This window comes from Giraffa tippelskirchi, chromosome 2 (assembly GCF_054371585.1).
Source record: "Giraffa tippelskirchi isolate mGirTip1 chromosome 2, T2T-mGirTip1v1.2.pri, whole genome shotgun sequence".
In the NCBI taxonomy this organism is placed as follows: domain Eukaryota; kingdom Metazoa; phylum Chordata; class Mammalia; order Artiodactyla; family Giraffidae; genus Giraffa; species Giraffa tippelskirchi.
Genome location: NC_137276.1, coordinates 150,234,273 through 150,252,500, shown reverse-complemented (window position 1 = coordinate 150,252,500; position 18,228 = coordinate 150,234,273). Strand labels below are relative to the sequence as shown.

Here is an 18,228-nt window from a genome sequence, read left to right as displayed (position 1 = left end):
CACTGCTACAGAGGAAAATCCTCTTTCCCTCTCTCTGTCTTTAAAATCATGCTTCTGTACCTGTTTTACTCTCGCTGAATCTTTAAAGAGAGTTCCAAACCCAAACGGGGATAGGATGTGACTGCTGGGATGTGAGGAGGGAGAATAGATTCGTCTTTATTTTTTATTGAATTAAAATTGTGTTATCTCCTTTTAGTTTTTTTTTTTTGAATTAAACTTATATTATCTTTCAAAGATACAAGAACTTGTTTCCTGGTCCCATCTCCTTTTTGGACGGTAATAAAGCGTGTTATCTTTAACCCCAGAGCAAGGTTCTAGCGATTTCCAGGACTGGCGCTGCGCAGTTCCGACTGTGTCCAACAGGGGGCGCTGGGCTCGAACCTGCGCGGCGGCTCAGCGCCGCTTCACATCTGAGCCGGGTTCTAGCCCCTGAAGGCGAGAGCCGCTCGCGGGGTCGAGTACAGAGCTTTAGTCTTCGTGGATAAAAAGAGATTAAAGGCTAAATTCTTTTTTGGGGTGTGTGTGTGTGTGTGTGTGTTCGTGCGTGAGTGTGTGTGTATGTGTGTGTGTGTGGCGGGGGGGTTATCAATTTTAACCAACTACGAAAATGTAGAGCTTTTTATCCTTTGATGTTCTATATAAAGAGACTCCTATCGGTGGGGGAATTACACGGTTTCTGAGCCAACACTGTAGCTACAGCGTGAGGGAAATTATTTAATTAAAAATATATTTTTCCATCTGTTCACATGATCTTTTTAGAAGTACTTAAAAAGCTGACACTGATCCCTTTGGCCTGTTCACCCTGCCCCAACTTTCAAATACTTTAGCTATTTCGAAGGCCCTTCTATTAATTTGGAGGGGGAAAAAAGAGACCCAAATATTTAAATCCACCACAACAGTTACTCCTCTGCATCCTTTTTTACCCATTTTCTTTCTTTAAATAAGGACTTTTATGTGATTGACACATTTCACGTTGCCTATTCTGCAAAGCCAGGTATAAATGACAAGAAGCGACTCTAAAAAATTTTTTTTTGATGTTGGACTACATAACGCCCAAGTGTGAGATGAAATCTAAATAAAATTGTAATACACCCACCCCCACCCTAACTTAAAAAAAAAAAAAACCTTCACCTGTATTTAAATAGCGTGTCTTTAATTACAGCAGTTGGGGATGCATGAGGCTGAAATGAAATTAGCAGTCATTACCAGTCCTTTAACTCTGTGGTGCTTTTGATCAGCACTAAATTAGCTTTCCAGTCCTAACAAAGACTCTACAGCAAGCAGTGGGCTGTAAATAAGACAGCGCGACCTGCCCTCAACACCTTTTCTCTTGTCAATCATAGTTCTATCATTCAGCCCAAGATTAACCTTTATCTACCAAATTTAAAAGGAAAAAAAGGAACGAAAGAAAGAAGAAAAAGAAAAAGGAGGCGAGAAGGAAAGCCCCCTTACCACCGCATGTCGAAATAACAGAGGTTCCTAAGAGCCCCCTTAAAATTGTATTATAATGAACCTGTGTCAGAATCTGCAATTTCCAAATCTTCCCTCCTCACCCCAGCCCGCTGCATCTCTCGAGTGTAGTAAAAGAGTCAGGATGTTGTTCAGGTGGGAAAGAAATCTTTCCCCCCGAATTACTAATTGGGCATGGGCCACCCTCCATAAGTCAGTTTCCCATTAGACTCTCCTTTTCTATTACTCTTAACAAAATTTTGGAAGAGGACGAATGTTTGAGGAGAATATATGGATAATTTTAAGGCACATACATAAGTTTCCGGGATGAAAACAATTAATTTACTACACAAATAGTCTATAGTTTCTAAGTCTGCGGGGGAGGCGGGGGGGGGGAACCCACCAACAGTAACAACAAAAACCCAGCTGCTTTTCTCCGTGTAGAATTGAGAAAGTAAAACGTTGGTTTAAATTGCCATTAGAGGGCACCAGAGAGCAAGCCCTATCACCCCTTGGCACAACTTCCCGCAGAAGCCCTCCTAGCTTCCAGCTTCGCCATGCTCTGTAATTCCTTCTCTCAGGTAATATTTCCGGCTTATCCTGCCCTCTTGCTTTTCTAGCTTCCTCACTGTCAATCTCTCATAAAGAACAAGGTGTCGCCATGTCCCTGTCCTTCTCTTTTCACACCCTTCCTCTCAGCCACCACCAAAATAGTAAGATGCCAGATAAAACAGTAGCAGCCCCTTAATGATATACACCTTTTGATTCAAATCATTCTTTCTACTCTGTGTAATCTAGGTATGCAGAAGGTTCTTTGTAGAGATGAAATGTTAGAATTTAATATTTTTGAAATGGAAGCCTGAAGTTTTCATTTCTGCATTTCTCTCTGGGGACTCACAGATTTCTTCATTTTCATAGAAAAGGAAATACACACCAGGCAAGGCAACTGATTATGTTCAGTGCTAAAACTGCTCAGAAGAGAATAAAATAATGTCATTTCATTTCTGCATTTGTTAAAGAAATCAAAATTACTGTTTAATTCCAAAAGTTAATGCTTTCAGACTTAAATCTGTGTAAAATGACTGCCACACAGAGTGTATTTCCAGATCTCTTAAAGGTCAAAAGAAAAAAAAAATAGAATGAGAGGAAGAGTGAGTTGGGGGGGGTGGGCGGAGAGGAGTGAGCTAGCAGTGAATGTCAAAGTTGGGTTGCAAGCTACTTACATGTCCATGCCAGATCAGGGTGTTGTCTTGTAGCAGTTTGATTGGCAGGTAAAAAAGCAAAAGAACGTGAGGGCTCCCTGAGCCTCTTGTCAGCCCAAGCTTGATCACTTCTCACCGGACAGAGCGAGTTGAAGGAGCTTGCAATTCCCCTCTCATCCTCCATCCAAGGCACCATGAATCCATTTCGGCTTTTCTTCCCCCCAGTCTCTCCATCAGCCTCCTGCCTTCACCCGCTTCGCCTTACACCAGCCTCCAAGACCTAGCCTAGCTTTGCCACTGCAATCCCCTGCAACAAGAAAAATCGTTTATGGCTTAAAACCCCAAATGGCTGATTTTTTAAAAGAGAGAGAGAGGGAGAGGGAGAGAGAGAGGAGAGAGAGGGTGAGGGGGAGAGAGAGGGGGAGCGAGAAGAATGCACCCAGAGAACAACAAAAAAGTCAGTTATCCTAACACTGCTCTATCCCCCCACCGTACAGAAGAAGAATTAAAAAAAAAAGCTTTATGTTTTTTCAGTGGGTATTCAAAGATAATTTGATGCCATTGTTTCTGCTACAGATGGTTCTTTTAAATACAATAACACGGCTCTTTGTGCAGGCTACCCACAATAAAAATCGAAAGCGTTCCCCTGAATAACCATTTTGTTCTCTCTTGTATAGGGCCAACAAAAGATGCCGTGAGGTAATGGGTTCTGTTTATTGAAGCCATAGAATAGGGGTTTGATAAAGATTTTTTTAAAGCAGAAGACCTTGCAAGGTCGGGCTGATCTCTTCATATTTTTTATTAAAATATTTGTCCAATAGATTATTCCTTGGTGCAGCTGCAGGTTTCCTCCTCGATTCTTAATCGGCCCAAACATCTGTCTCTTTGAGGAAGCTTTAAAAAAAATCTGCAATTGTATCAATGATGCAGTAACCTTACCAAATCCTGAGTTTTTAGACTCAGTGCAGGCAAAGGCAATGGAGTTTCAATTGTGTTTAGTTCTGATGGGGTGAGGTGGAGGGTTGGGGAAAGAGGAAACACACCAGCCCCAGACAGAGTGACTGCGGTGGGGGGAACCAGGCTTTCCTCCCCGCCAACCCCCACCCCCTGTTGGCCATGCATAACTGCACAAGCCAGACACACAGATCACTGAGGACTTGAGATGTGTCTGCTGATCTCTGCAAGCTCCACCCGTGCATGCATGTTGGACAGGGGTTAGGCATGTTTTCCTATGCTTCCCTTCTTCTCTAGGTAGATCTCCAATCACAGAAAACCTAGGATGGGATCCCAGGTGGAGGACTAGAACAAACTAGAGGTTAGTCTTTAGCACCCAAAGGGTCCTACTCTTGGCTCTCTTTCATTTACTATTAGTTAGCTTTGACTCATGGATTGCTATACTGCAAGGGGACTTTGGCCACAGCCCTTCTGCTACAGTGCCCCATCCCCTCAGGGTTCTTGTAACCACCCTGCTTCCCTCTCAGTTCCACAGAGAACATCTGCTTCCCCTCACAGGGGGAGCCCTGCCACCTAGACTCAGCTGAGGTCTGTATCAACTTTGAGCCCTGAACCCTAAGGCAATGAGGGTGCTGCAGGAGAAGTGCAGGAGAAGATGGCTAGATTCCTCTACCTTTCTATAGGAATTAATGCCAGGGCTCTCTGGGCCTCCAATAGTCCAAAGTGACAGTAATCCACTTTCATGACTTCTGTTCCATGTATTGTCACTTGTGGCAAGACAATAGTCTGGGGAAATGGCTTTAGTCTTAAAAACAAGTTTTCATTGGGTTCTCTTGCCCCCTGCTTCATTCAGTCCTCCCTTTCTTCCTACAAACCATTCAAAATAAAAGATGAATACTCAAATGAATCTCTTGACAGAACTGATCTTAGCTTCTACTTTCCCATTTGAAAACTGTAATGTTATTTGTTTACAACTGGTCTGAAATAATCTAATAAGGAATTCTTGGGGACTATTACTTAGACACTAATTAAAGCCTTTCCTACAAAACTTGAAAAATACAAACAATAAAACAGAAAATTAAACAGTATTTCACATGGCTGTTTCTCAAAAATTCATTTTATGTCTCAGGATGAACATCTTAATATCAGTTTGAAAGGAATGAAAGTCAAGGCAATACTAAAAAGTTATGTACATCTCTGCATGCTCTGGATCAAGAAAAATGTGCCTGTATAAGTGTATTTTGGTGAAGCAAGCAAATGGAGAGTGTAAATCAAGAGCGACCTTTAATAGAATAGGCTGAGGGGTGTTACTTTCCTCACCAGGGGAAAGGTGTGTGTGTGGGGGCATTATGCAAAACTGAAAGTCAATAGTAGAAACACCTCCTCCAACTAAGGTGGAGTGGGAGAGGGCAAATGTGAAATGTTATTCCAGGGTTTCATAGATTTGCACTACAAAAGTAATCCACTGAAATAAAGGAATGATCTCTTCCTGCTTCCCTTGTCATATTTTTTTGAATGTCAAAATTTATAAAGGATGTCCCAACCCTCTGAAAGCTATTTTCCTTTTCATAATGAACTGAAAGAAGAATCTGAACTGCTTGTCCTTTTTCCACCAAGGGAGGGGTTTGGGACTGAATGTGTCTGTAAGCTAGGAAGGCCACAGTGAGTACCCTGAGGTGTCTAAAGGTGAGTAAACCTTACACATTTTATCAACTGAGTTTATTCAATCCCAGTCAAAAGGAAATTTAAAATCTCTCAGGTGGCCTCACTCTCTCTCTCTCTGGTTAAGAATAGGAGGACAGTTTTGTAGGTAAGCCTCCAAAAGTTGTCTAAAGAGCTGTAATGCAATCCATTCTATCTGACACGCGGGGTGACTTCAGCCTATGACTAAAAAATGTGGAGTGGGTGACGATGAAGGGAAAGTGACTAACTGCCTTAGTAGGTGAGGGAATCAAGAACCAGTTGCCTTCAACTGGAAAACTGCTTAAAAAAACAAAAAGCAAAATAACCTTTCTGTATCCACAAACTAAGTTGACTGGTCAGCTCCCCTTTCGTTGGAGCAAGCACACACCACAAAAACGACTCTTAGTTACAGGGCCGGCTTTCTGACCGGGTGGGGAATCTGTGTGCACTGATTTAGGGGCGTTTATAGGTGCCTCTGAATTGGAAACTTCACTATTCAAAAGTGCTTTGGGGCCAAATGAGCTCTCCAACTCTACAAGCAGAAAGCCCTACTGGGGAGATGCGGATGGGGGATATTCTGTCCCCACCACCAGACTAAGCTGCATTCAGCAAGAACGACTCAGATTGAGGGAGGGAGGGAGGAAAGGCAAGAAGAAAAAGAAGGAAGGAAGGGAAGGAGGAAAGAGAAAGAGATTAAAAAAAAAAAGGATTTAATCGGACTTAATGGCAGAGGGGATTAGCAAGAGGGGCACTCGGGACCTGGTTTTAAATTGGCGAGTGCTTTGTAGAAGGAAACACTCTACGCACGATCAGGGTCTGGGTGTTCCAGCGAACTGATGACCATACAAATCACGAGTTTCACAGAGATGGCACAGTGTCATGCTTTAGCCATCAGCTACCGTGAAAACTAGCCTGCCTCTCGTAGGCAATCCATCATTCACTAACTGGCCGCTCCACCACTCCACACGGAAAGAAGTCGGACTCGGACGGCCTCCGGCGCGGGCTGGGTCTGGGAACCCTCTGCGAGTGCGGGCGAGCGGGCGGGCGACCGAGTGCCGGCCAAGCGGCGCTCGGATGCGAGCGGCCCGCGCCAGATCGGAGGGCGACTGCCTCCCCAGCCTGCGGAGGGTACGGCCGCGAGTGCCTCCAAATCACTACGGGACTCTGAACGTGTTGCTCCCGTCAACTCGCCCAACATGATTCAGTTATTCACTTAGATAAACCACCACCACACCAGCCTGCCACTTGATGCACACTTAAGATGACAGGGGAGCGCGGCCAGGCAGACCCTCCGCCGGACACGACTCGGGGGAGAAACGTGTTTTAAAATCCAAGCTCTTGAGCTTCTAACCCGGGAGCGCGCGCGAGTGTGTGAAGAGACTGGGAACCTCGGTTTTCAGAGACTCGAGAATAAACTTCTCGCCCCCCTCTCCTCCCGAGGGCAGCCGGGACTGTGGGTGAACGAGTCTCATCGGGTCGGGTCGGCCTTCTAAGTCGGCGGGGCCCTGCGGGACCGGTCTGCCTGAACGAGCGCGCTCGCATGGGAAAGCCGAGGCTCGATCGGCCCGCCGGGCTGCGTAACCCCCGCCCCGCGGCAGCGGCGTCCCTCGCGCGCCGCCGCGTTTCCCGCGCTCTCGGCCCGTACTTCCCGGCGCGGCCTACAAGGCCCCGCGCGGCCCCGCCTCCGGGTCCCGCTCGGTCTCCGGCTGAGAGAGGGAAGGCGGAGGTTATCCGCCGAGGGACAAGCGGCGCGGACCGAGTAAGTGGAAGCTTGGGTCCCGGGTCGCCTGCAGGCCTACTTTCCAGGCCACTCTTTCCCACGCTGTGCGCCCCGAGGCGCGGGCGGGCGCTTCTGCCTCCCGGACGCTAGACTCAAGCGTGTTGGGACTCGCTCGTATACTCGAGCACACTGTATGGCGGGTTTGGTTCTATTCCCAGTACACCGCGTGTAGAGGTCGAGCCCGGCACAACCCAGGAAGAGTGGAGAGCGGGGCGTCCTCCCCGGGCCTGGGCTGTGGGCATCTCGAGGGATTCAGGGACGTTTAGTCGGGTGCGGAGGGCGGACCCTCCCGGGGGAGGCGGCTCGCGGGTCCGCGGCCACGACCTGGGAGACCCAGGTGAGAAGCCTGGGCTGCAGGCTCCAAGGCGGCCTGCTTCCTCACTGGTCACATGCCAGGCGTGGTCTTCCTCCCCACTCGTGTTCAAACTTCTGGAACTCTCTGAGGATCTTTGTTTTGCGTTAAGAAGGGACTAAGAAGGATGTGTTTTTGTAATTAAGAGGCAAGTTGGAGGTAGGAGTAAGGCCTGTGGGTAACATTCATCAATGGCCTCCCTAAACTTTCTTGAGATACATGAAATGAAATTATACGTGCAGTCGTATGTTTTGTGTTGATGTGTTAGCATTTGAAAGTGTTGAACATTTAACATATGCCACACATCTGTGACTTGAAGAAAATTTCTTACTTTATCAGTGTTTTAGAGTTTCAATAAATGGAAATGTCTCTGGTCTTTCAACCTCTGAGGGTAGTGGAATATTTGGTTTGTGTCCCTTTGGCATAGTCTTACTAGTACTGTGCTCCCAAGATAAAGTAACTTGCGTTTTGGTTCAAATATTATCACCATCTACTGGACTTCAAGAATGACATAAACTGAGGATATTCTCCACACAAATACCTTATTCAGTATTGTAACTACCAGTACACAGTTGGATTTGATAGGCTTGTAACGGAACTGAAATGGTAGAGTGTGGGTCCATAACACCCTTGAAGACCCAGTGCAAAAGCTGTATGTACATAATTGTTGAAAAGATATCTCAGAATGTGGTGATTATTCTTTGCTTCTCTATTTCAGAGGCCCAAGGATGGGCAGTTGGTATGGGTAGATTACTGATACATTCTTCTTTTTTTAATGTATATATAGATATATATTTTTTTAATGGGCTCATTTACAGTGTTGTTTCTGATCTACAGTAAATTAATTCTGTTATATATAAATATACTTTTTCATATTCCTTTCCATTATAGTTTATTAATTGAATATAGTTCTGTGTGCTCTACAGTAGGTCCTTGTTTATTTTATATATAGTAGTGCATATCTGCTAAACCTAAACTCCTAATTTATCCCCCATCCCTTCCCTGTTGGTAACCATAAGTTTGTTTTGTGAGTCTGTTTCTGTTTTGTAAATAAGTTCACTTGCTGATACTTCTTAAAGAGAGTAAAAATTGTGAATTTTGGGAGAAAAGGACCATCCCATTTGAAGTTTTGCCTGTGGAAGGTAGTTAATGATCCAAGAAAACTGATTCTAGGGAGAATTCCTACTTATATCTTCCCTTCCAATCCCTTTTTCTAACATTCTTCCTTCACTGTTGAAAAAAGAGCAGCATTCTAATTGCTTGAGGGTAATAAGAGGACCTAACCTTTAATGGACATCTATTATGTACCAGAAACTTTCTCATATTTAATTTTCATAATAATCTTATAAAATTGGAATTATTATCCTCTTTAAAAAAGTAAGGGACAGATCCAGCTGGTTTAAATATCTGTGGTCACACAGGTGGCAATAGTTAATCTAAGTTTGAAATCTAGCTCTATAATTCTAAAACCCAGCTCGGTGCTTAGAATCTGGTTAACTGAGTCTAAATAGACTCAAGCAGGCACCATTGGTTACTGATTATTATTGCAGGTTCAGGTGGAAACTGTTTGTGAACAGTGTGTCATTTGTCTTTTTTTTTTTCCTCTCCTTTTTCTAGAAGGCAAGGTCTTAATTCTGGCTCTCCTTAGGATCTTTTGGCTATGAAGAGATTGATTTGAAGCAGGGATATAAAATTCTGTGTCTTTTTCCTGTGCCATACCAAAGTTGAACCTAGAGTTTAAACTCAAGGTTTCTGCATTTAGGGCTCAATTGGCATCAGGTGTAAGGCTACCCATAGGCTGGCTTGGTCAAGGTATGATTTCATGCGGATAGACTCAGGTCAAACTAAGTATCACTCTTAAAACTCCAGCCTCAGAAACGAAAAGGGTGGGAGGGAAATATAGTAATAACAGAACACATGACTGCTAATTAACCTTATTAACAACTGCAAGCCAGTGAACATTTATATTTTTATTTTCTCAAAGGCAATTAATTTTTTTTGCCTTCTATTAACTACCTTTCCCCCCCAGATAATCACCTATATCAAAACCACCCTTTAAAAGGTCAGTAGAAATTATTTTAAGACATTCAAATATAAAAAAGTATTGTTATTTTAATAGGCACTGTGGATAGTTTAATTTGTATCTTGTATTAAATTAAACATATGGTGAACAGGGTATAATAGATTTTCTATAATTTAGCTGCCAATGTGGCAACAGCAGCCAGTTACTCTCACCAGCAGACTTGTCAGTGGTTTGTTTACTAGCTTATTTGAATTAAAATAAAGCTTCGCTTCTGCTGACTGCACATCATTATCTATGAGACCATAATCCTGCTAGCAAATCCTATATCTTCCAGAACTGGCTCTTTTGTTTGGGATTACTGAGAGCTTAGCCTATAACAAAGAGGAATAAGGCATCCCTCTCATCCTCATAATTAAGTGTAGGGACTAATTTAGAAACAAACCCAGAAAGATGTACTATTTGGAGTTATATTTCGATACAGAATGGGAGAGAAACAGGATAGGCCAAACACCTGATTGTTAACAGAATGTTTAAACTATTAAGCAAGTGTACTACAGGAATCCAGCTTGTTAAAATTAAGAGCAACAGCAAATAAGGCATTGATGGCCTTTGCACGGGGCAGTAATTCTGTATGAAGGATCTGAAGGTATGTTTGGGAAGAGGAAGTATTAGGGTGTCAGGCAGGGGAAGATGTGCTGTATGCTTTGTGAATGCCATTTATTTTAATCTTTCATTATCCTAACAGGCTGTGCAATTAATAGTTATTGTTATGAGCAGAGTTATTAAAATACTGAAATAAAAAAACAAAACACTTTTATTCACTAGAAAAAATAACACTGTCTTTGGAAATAGTTAACATTTTACTTTCACGGTGCATAAAATTTAGCAAAAAGAAAAGAATAGGTGATTTCCTGGCTCTTTCCATCCACTCAGCTCAAAACAGAGCTTCATGAATTCTGGTAGCCCAATAAAATCTATGTTTAAGGAAAGAACTTAACAACTAGGATGTATATAAAAACAGCTTTTACAATCCACAGTCCATATATAAACTGATGCCTGTTTGTTAAAGAAGAGGGAAGACACAAGGGTTGATTTGTCAATGTCTTTAAAACTAATTGTCACAGATGGGAATTCTGAGGACCTGTGTGAAACCAAACCAGACCCTGGTGAATTATAAAGCAGGTCCTTAGACTTTAAAAACATTTAGGCAAAGTGACAGTTCAGAACATCTGTTAGCCTTCTGTCTGAGTATAAACTAGATGTCATGGAGTGCACAGCTGTAGGCATTTTAGGCTTTTTTGCCAACATCTGTCACAGCAGTACAATAATATAGGTAATTATCAACACCTTATATAAACTGTTTGCCATTTTAATTTTTAGAAAGAGTAAAATTAGTGTTACAGTCCTTGGAAAAAATAATTGAGATGAATATAGTCATTTTTATCAGATGAATAAATGATCTTGATCATTCTTTGAAAAACACACATTTTAAATATTTTCTGCAGGCAATATTGGTATTATGCCATTTTGAAAAGCAAAATTCTAAGTGCTTTTTTTTAAAAAAGATTAAGTTATAAAAAGAAAAGTACAAAAAAGAAAAGTACAAGTTAAATAAGAGGGAAGGCAGAAAGAGGCCAGTAATTTGTTATTCAGAGCAACCAAAAGTGTTATATGTTTTGTGATAAAAAGATAGATTTTAATACCACATAATTGTGATACTGATTCCATAGTCATAAAGATTAATAATTTGTTTTATAATGTCAGTATAGCAAAATCTGTATTGATGAATTATAAAAATTGCCTTCCTCCACTCTCCTTGCTCTAGAACTTCTTCTCTGTCCTAGAATTTTGCAGAGAAATGGCATATAAAACTAAAATTTGCATCTTGCTGTCTTAGTAACTAAAGTTAATTTGAAAGAGTTGGCACATTATATAAATTCAAGGACCATTCATTCTTTTAATGCCACCTGGGTATGGATCATCTACAGTGCTCATCCTAAGATACTGGGAATTATTGTCTCATAGCTGATTCCCTTGACCTGTGCAGTTGTTGTGTTTCAGTCTAAAGAACTCGAAGCAGCAAGACTGTATTCCAAAGCACCTGTTCTGGGGAAGATGCCAGTCAATAATGTCTTATTGAAAGACCAGGCCCAGCTAGAGAAAATGAAGGAATTGAGCTGCAGTTGGATTTCATCATCTAAACATGCAATGTAATCTTAACCAATTCATTACACACTCCTTTTGTTTCCACTACAAAAGGGATGTTGCCTCTGTCAGAGGTTGTAATTCCAGTATGTTCAAGCAAAGACAAGGGAGAAATTGAAAAAGTGCTATCAATTCTACCCACAGCCAGGAAGAACTGTAGGGTCAGAAGGTCATTATCACTGTCCCATGTACAGTTCACACTATACCACGGATAGCTAAAGTTTCCACATGGCAGTAGAAAGGTATAATAAAGGAGACACAGAGAAAATATTGAAAAGGAACAGGAGTAGGAAATCGTATTCTTAAATACGTTTGATTTGGCACTTGAAGAATCAAATGAAGTGAATCTCTATTTGGACAATAGTCGTGGATGCTAAAAATTATGCTCACTTAGAACAGTCTTGTGGAGGAGGGAAATTTTATTCATGAAAGGCTGCCTTGGCAAAAAATAAGTCACAAATGTCAGCATTTATAATCTAAAGGTCTAAAAAGGATCAAGTGAGAAAGAGAAGGGAAAATAAATATAGATATAAAAGGCAGACAACTTGGCCCAAAAATGAAAGACAATGAAAAGAAAAATGTGATACTGATGCAGAATAAGGCTTATGGGGTTTCTGGGAAGAGTAAAAGAGGATATTGATTACCAAATAGAGTGTTAGGGACCAAATGAAAATTTAGGGCCTTGTGAGTGTCAGCACTTCCTAAAGAGAGTTATCAGCTGTAAGAACTTAGTCTTGGAGAGAGAAACATTTAAAAACAATTGCTTAGTAGTATTGTTTTGAAGTCTCTTAAGGTGAGTTCACTTGACATTTCTTAATGCCATATTTCTATCATTGAGGAAAAGTCAATGTATTTTGATGCCTGGAATGAGAGGGGGAGAGAAAGTAACCCATTTCCCAAACAACTTGGAAAATACTTTATTTTTAATGATGAATTCTACTCCTTAAGGATATTACTTTTTTTCCCCTCATGCCTTGAACATTTGGGACAGAATAGTAGAACAAGGATATCTGCAACATCAGATATCAGAATGAGCTTCAAAATGATTGGATTAAAAGAGTCTTCACTACAGTGGTGGTTTAAATGAAATACACATGATTTCAGAGTTTATATTGTGAATATAAAGGTATATTTGTGTTTAAATATCCCTCCTTAATTACTTGTTGCTCCTTGAATGATAGGAATAATACATTTTCAGGGTCTATTTTGTATGTTGAAAATTATTTGCTTGAAGTCACTGCTAACTCTGCTCAACCCTCTGAAATAGAGAGGAGGCTGTCAGCATGCTCTCATCTTCTTCCCTCTTTTGTTGCTATCGCTTCCCCTGTTTGTGCCCACTGCCCTCATCTTCCTTCATTAAGTATCTTAATCCTGGTCGATCTTTCCTAGGTAATGTCCCAGCTTTACACTACCGTTCCGCTTTTCAAAATCTGAAACAAATGGCCAATAGAGTCAACCTAATATACTAATGACTGGTAATAACATTGTGTTCTTTCTTCAAAGTTACTCGTTACTGAAGGAGAAGGTGGGCAGAGATCTTAGAGTCATTTTTGTATTTCTGTATCACTCGTTAACGTCTTCCCCATAATAAATATACATTAACTCCTAAATTGTTGCTTTATGTTTTTCTTCCCACATCTGGTTGTATATAATTGAGACTAATCTTATGTTTTTTATTTTTAAATTTTATGTATGTATTTTTTAGGCTCCAACAGTTAGATATAGCAATCAAGCAGAATTAGTCTGTAAAAGTGATATTAATTTTTCCTTACTGATATTTATTAAAAACATATTAAAGGGAGTTTAAAAGGAAAATGTCCTCTATAATACAACCAACCTAACAATGTAAATAACTTAAAATTTCTGTATTCCTTTCTGATCTTTGGCCCATAGATAATTAAAACTTACATTTGTAGTACACATAGTTTTTGATTTTTATGTTTGCTTAATTTTTTGTTTTTGAAATTGAATCTGTCATTTAGGGAAGGGACAATGACTTCCCTAAATATTAAAATCTCTAATGATAAAATTTTATACCTTCACAAAAAAAGGAATATATTTTTGGATTGGGGAGACTTTCAGAGCTCAGTAAGGGCAGTGTATCTGAAAGCAGCTAATCTTTTATGGTGTAAGTCATACGATTTTCTGTTTTAGAAGAAATTGGAAACATAAGATTTTAGGGGCATAAAGTAGATTTTAGAGAAGGAGAAGATCCAAAATGAGATTTAATGATAGGTATCAACTTCTGAGTGTTGATAACTGAAGGTATTTACCTGTCCTTCCCAGAGTCTTGTCTAGAAAAAAGCCTGAGTTTGCTGAGTTTTTCTGTCCTTATTCCAAAAGCAGAGTTTGGTCAAAAGGGTTTGGATTGGTAGGCCATATTCACCAGTGTAAAGAGAAATTAATTTTTTAATTATCAATCTGATCAGTCACAATCACTTTTGTAGATACCCCAGAAAGAAACAGTGGAATGTTTTGTTAAGCAAGGCATCATATTGAACACTTTCATGTGTTATGTAATTAGTGTATATATATATATATATGTGTGTGTGTGTGTGTGTGTATTTTACCACTATTGGTCAAAAAGATTTAGAAGAACTGCCACAGTGTGGAGTTTAGCCTTGAATGTCCATTACCAGCAAATGGAATGATTAGAAGGATATTAGAAAGTAGTACATTAGAAAGATACACTTTAATGCAGTTCATTTCTTTCCTTTCCACCTACTTTGTTATGACCTTACTATTTATTGTGATACTTACATATTCATTGCAAGTAGTGATCCCCTTTCTTACACGTGTGTGTGTGTATGTGTGGGCTGCCCCTTGACTCCCAGTTGCAGGGAATGATTCATTGTGCTATGCAGTTTAATCCACCATTTCTTATTTAAGTAGGATGGCAGCTAGAGTATTTTCCTTCCTAATATAAAACTAAAATCTTGCGACGTGTAATATTATCAGTCTAAACATAGGAGATTGCTTCCTTTTAAAAGTAAGTTAGAGTTCATAAGATCATAGAACAAAGCCCTCTGGAATTCTTCCCCATATAACTCAGCTTGTCCTGAAGGGGCCAGAAAATCAGGCCACAGCCCAGACAGAGAAAATTGTGCTACATGGAAAATGCAGAGCTGATTCTCATCTCACACCTGCAGAATCTGCTGTCAGCTGTTCAATTCTAAGTTCTGTGGCTTTTCTTCATTCCTGCCTGTTTGGCTGGCTAATTTGTTAACTCCTTGTTATCTGCTGCAAAGACTGCATAGGGAAATATTTATGGGATCAAGAAAACCACAAGAATGAAAGGGTGATTGAACCGGCTGACTGAATTTTGTGTTTACTTCACTAAGCCATTGCTGACAGTGGTCTTGACAGCTGCACATGGTCTATAGTGGCATCTCAAAATTCGGCCTTGACTCCCTAGCCCAGCTTCCATTCATTCCACCTTCAGCAGCCATCTAGCTATTCCATACACCATCCTCATTTTATGTTGCAGGCAAAAAGCCAACAAAAATATAGTCACATTTAAAAGCCTTTTAAGCAGTGAGCACCTCCCTCCTTTCCCAATTATTCCCTGCTTTTTCACATTCCTAGTTAATAGGTTTTTAAAGCAGTTTCCCCAACTCTTTTCCTGCCACATACTGTCTTGCCTGGCATCTCTGCAGCAAAAGGCTGTTCTTCAAGAGGCTTTTAAATCCATTGTACCTCTTTGTGCCTTTCAACTGCTAACTCTTCAGGTATGGGCTGTGTTTCTTCCTTAGCATATTTTGCATGTTCCAAGCCATTCACAGCAGCTACAGCAAAAGTGAGGATAAAAATATAAATGATAAATACAATCATTTTAAGTAAAGTTTAGGGCCATGTATGCCGTTTTCTATTTGCTCAAGGGGTCTCAGATACCTAGCAAGAGGAACATCTTCAGGAAGCGTACAATTTTGAGTTGAAATATAAATAGATTTCTTTTCTCCCTCCCTCCATCCCTACTTTCTCCTTTTTAATTTTCTTTTTTTTTGAGAATTAAAGTCCCTGGGTCAAGATAGTCCCCTGAAGGAGGAAATGGCAGCTCACTCCAGTATTCTTACCTGGAAAATCCTATGGTCAGGGGAGCCTGGAGTGCTGCAGTCCATGGGGTTGCAAAGAGTTGGACAGAGCTTAGCTACTGAGCGCACACACAGTAATTCTTGGGGCTTTAGTTTGTTGAATCACCAGTAAACCACAAAGGGGGATTTGGAAATATCCCCCTTGTTTTTATCAGTCGAAGGAGGATAAGAAAAAGTATGCAAACGATGAGCATTAAAAACTTGAATATTGCGAGCTGGAAAGGATCTAAAGGTCTGTATTTACATTTTTCATTTAATAAGTATTTATTGCCTGTTATGTGCCAGGAATTGTGCTTGGGCCCTAGATATAAAGATGAATAGGAAATAGTCTTGGTCCTAGAAGAAGCCCATGGTTTAGAGAGGAAAAAGCCCAGTAAATAAGCAGTTAATTAAATACATATTTTGAGATGCAATGCTTTGTGACTTTGCTTGAAATTAAAATGATCTGTTCAGCTCAGAGATAAGAAATCTCAGGCAGGTAAGCATTCTGTTAAAATATGAAGTAAAGAGGCCTTTTTCCTCATGACTACAGAAAATAATTATGACTAGCCCCCCCCCTTTTTAATAGTAAAAGTACAATTATTAAACAAATTTTTCTTGGAATCTAGTTGATTTACAGGGATTCCAAGATGGCTTAGTGGTAAAGAATCTGCCTGCCAGTGCAGGAGACATGGGAGAGAGGGGTTTGATTCGTGGGTTTGGAAGATTCCTTGGAGGAGGATTGTTTGTATTCTTCCTGGGAAAATCTCATAAACAGAGGACCCTGATGGGCTGCTGTCCATGGGGTCGCAAAAGAGTCGGACATGACTGAGCATGGGCGCAAGGTTGATTTATAGTGTTTTGTTAGTTTTAGGTGTACAGCAAAGTGAATTAGTTATACATAACCTCTTTTTAAGGTTCTTTTCTCATATAGACCATTACAGAGTAGAATTACCTGTGCTGTAAGTAGGTCCTTATTAGTTTAGCCATCACTTTTAAATACTTGCAATTGTATGTTGTTTTTAGGCCCTACAGTGCTATATGCTGCTGCTGCTAAGTTGCTTCAGTCGTGTCCGAATCTGTGCGACCCCATAGACAGCAGCCCACCAGGCTCCCTCGTCCCTGGGATTCTCCAGGCAAGAACACTGGAGTAGGTTGCCATTTCCTTCTCCAGTGCATGAAAGTGAAAAGTGAAAGTGAAGTCGCTCAGTTGTGGCCGACTCTTAGTGACCCCATGGACTGCAGGCCACCAGGCTCCTCTGTCCACGGGATTTTCCAGGCAGGAGTACTGGAGTGGGGTGCCATTGCCTTGTCTGCAATGGCAGAAGAAATGGCAGAAGAAATGCTATATGCTTTTCTTCAATTTTGAGATCAGTGATCTCATCATTTGCCTAAATGAACTGAAGTTTTCTGAGTAATATAGCCATTATTCAAATACTTAAATCATATAAAATATTCTTTTTTTCTTGGTTTTGCCTGGTGAATGATCTTTTATAGTAATTTATAGAAAAACTAGATTAGCAAAGGCTCTAAAGGATAAAACTATTAACAGTTTTTTTTCTTTTTCTGTGTTGCTGCTATACCAGGCACGAACTTTACATTTAGATTATTTTCTTATCATTTGTTTATAATTATGTGTCTCTTTTAAAGAAAGGCTCATGTCTTTGTCCTACTTGATACCCTTAGTGCCTACCATAATGATCAGCATGTAGGATGGATTTAGGAAGGAAGGCAGGAAAATGTTCAATCTTTTCTTCACCCTGAAGTAACAAACAGATTTTTCCACCATCTGTGCCACTCCGTCTTTGAAGCTACAAGTTATTCTTTTATGTATATACTATATAACACTTCATAATGTAGCGTTTAAGATGAGCTGGTCACTCAACACATTCAATTTCTGACATCCACAAGTACCATATTTATTTTTTGTTTGCACTGGTTATCTACAAAAATACAATTAGAATAATTCCATTCAAGTAGGTTTGGACGGTAGCGTCACTAAAGAGGAAGTAACCACATACTCTTTCAGTTAAAGGCCCAGAGTTCTTATTCTACTCTTTCTTTAAAGAAAGATTAACTTGTGCCAAAGTCACACTTATTTTTGGTTAGAGATCATGCTACAGTTTTGGGCTTCCATGGTGGCTCAGATGGTAAAGAAACCACCTGCAATGCAGGAAACCTGGGTTCAGTTTCTGGGTTGGGAAGATCCCCTGGAGGAGGGCCTGGCAAACCACTCCAGTATTCTAGCCTGGAGAATCCCCATAGACAGAGGAGCCTGGAGGGCTACAGTCCATGGAGTCGCAAAGACTGAGCGACTAAGCACACACACACATGCAACAAATGGATCATGTTGTGATCAATCATACCTTATGTTGGATTTCATCTCTTGTATGTAGTTTATAGAATTTATAATATTTTAAAAATTTAGAATAGATAACTGTTACAGAGTATAGGTATGTATGCATTTGAAAAGAAAAACTACTGGATTTCCCTGGTGGCTCAGTGGTAAA

At 40.6% G+C, this 18,228-nt stretch overlaps 1 protein-coding gene and 1 long non-coding RNA gene across 4 annotated transcripts in view; one reads left to right on the top strand and one right to left on the bottom strand.

Moving 5' to 3' along the window:
- The window catches only part of LOC145538674 (uncharacterized), a 736,734-nt gene that overhangs the window by 40,653 nt on the left and 677,853 nt on the right, over nucleotides 1–18,228 (bottom strand). Inside the window, exon 6 of one of the 2 annotated variants that reach the window (XR_014077160.1) lies at nucleotides 15,345–15,433. The gene's annotated coding sequence lies outside the window, so the exon portion shown is untranslated. Of the gene's footprint in view, nucleotides 1–2,672; nucleotides 2,959–15,344; nucleotides 15,434–18,228 lie in introns of both variants that reach the window. The other variant, XM_081571098.1, reaches the window with a different exon arrangement.
- Nucleotides 6,313–18,228, top strand: part of LOC145538675 (uncharacterized) — a 183,973-nt gene continuing 172,057 nt past the window's right edge. Inside the window, exon 1 of one of the 2 annotated variants that reach the window (XR_014077170.1) lies at nucleotides 6,313–7,047. This is a non-coding gene — a long non-coding RNA (uncharacterized LOC145538675). The remainder of the gene's footprint in view (nucleotides 7,048–18,228) is intronic. The other variant, XR_014077171.1, reaches the window with a different exon arrangement.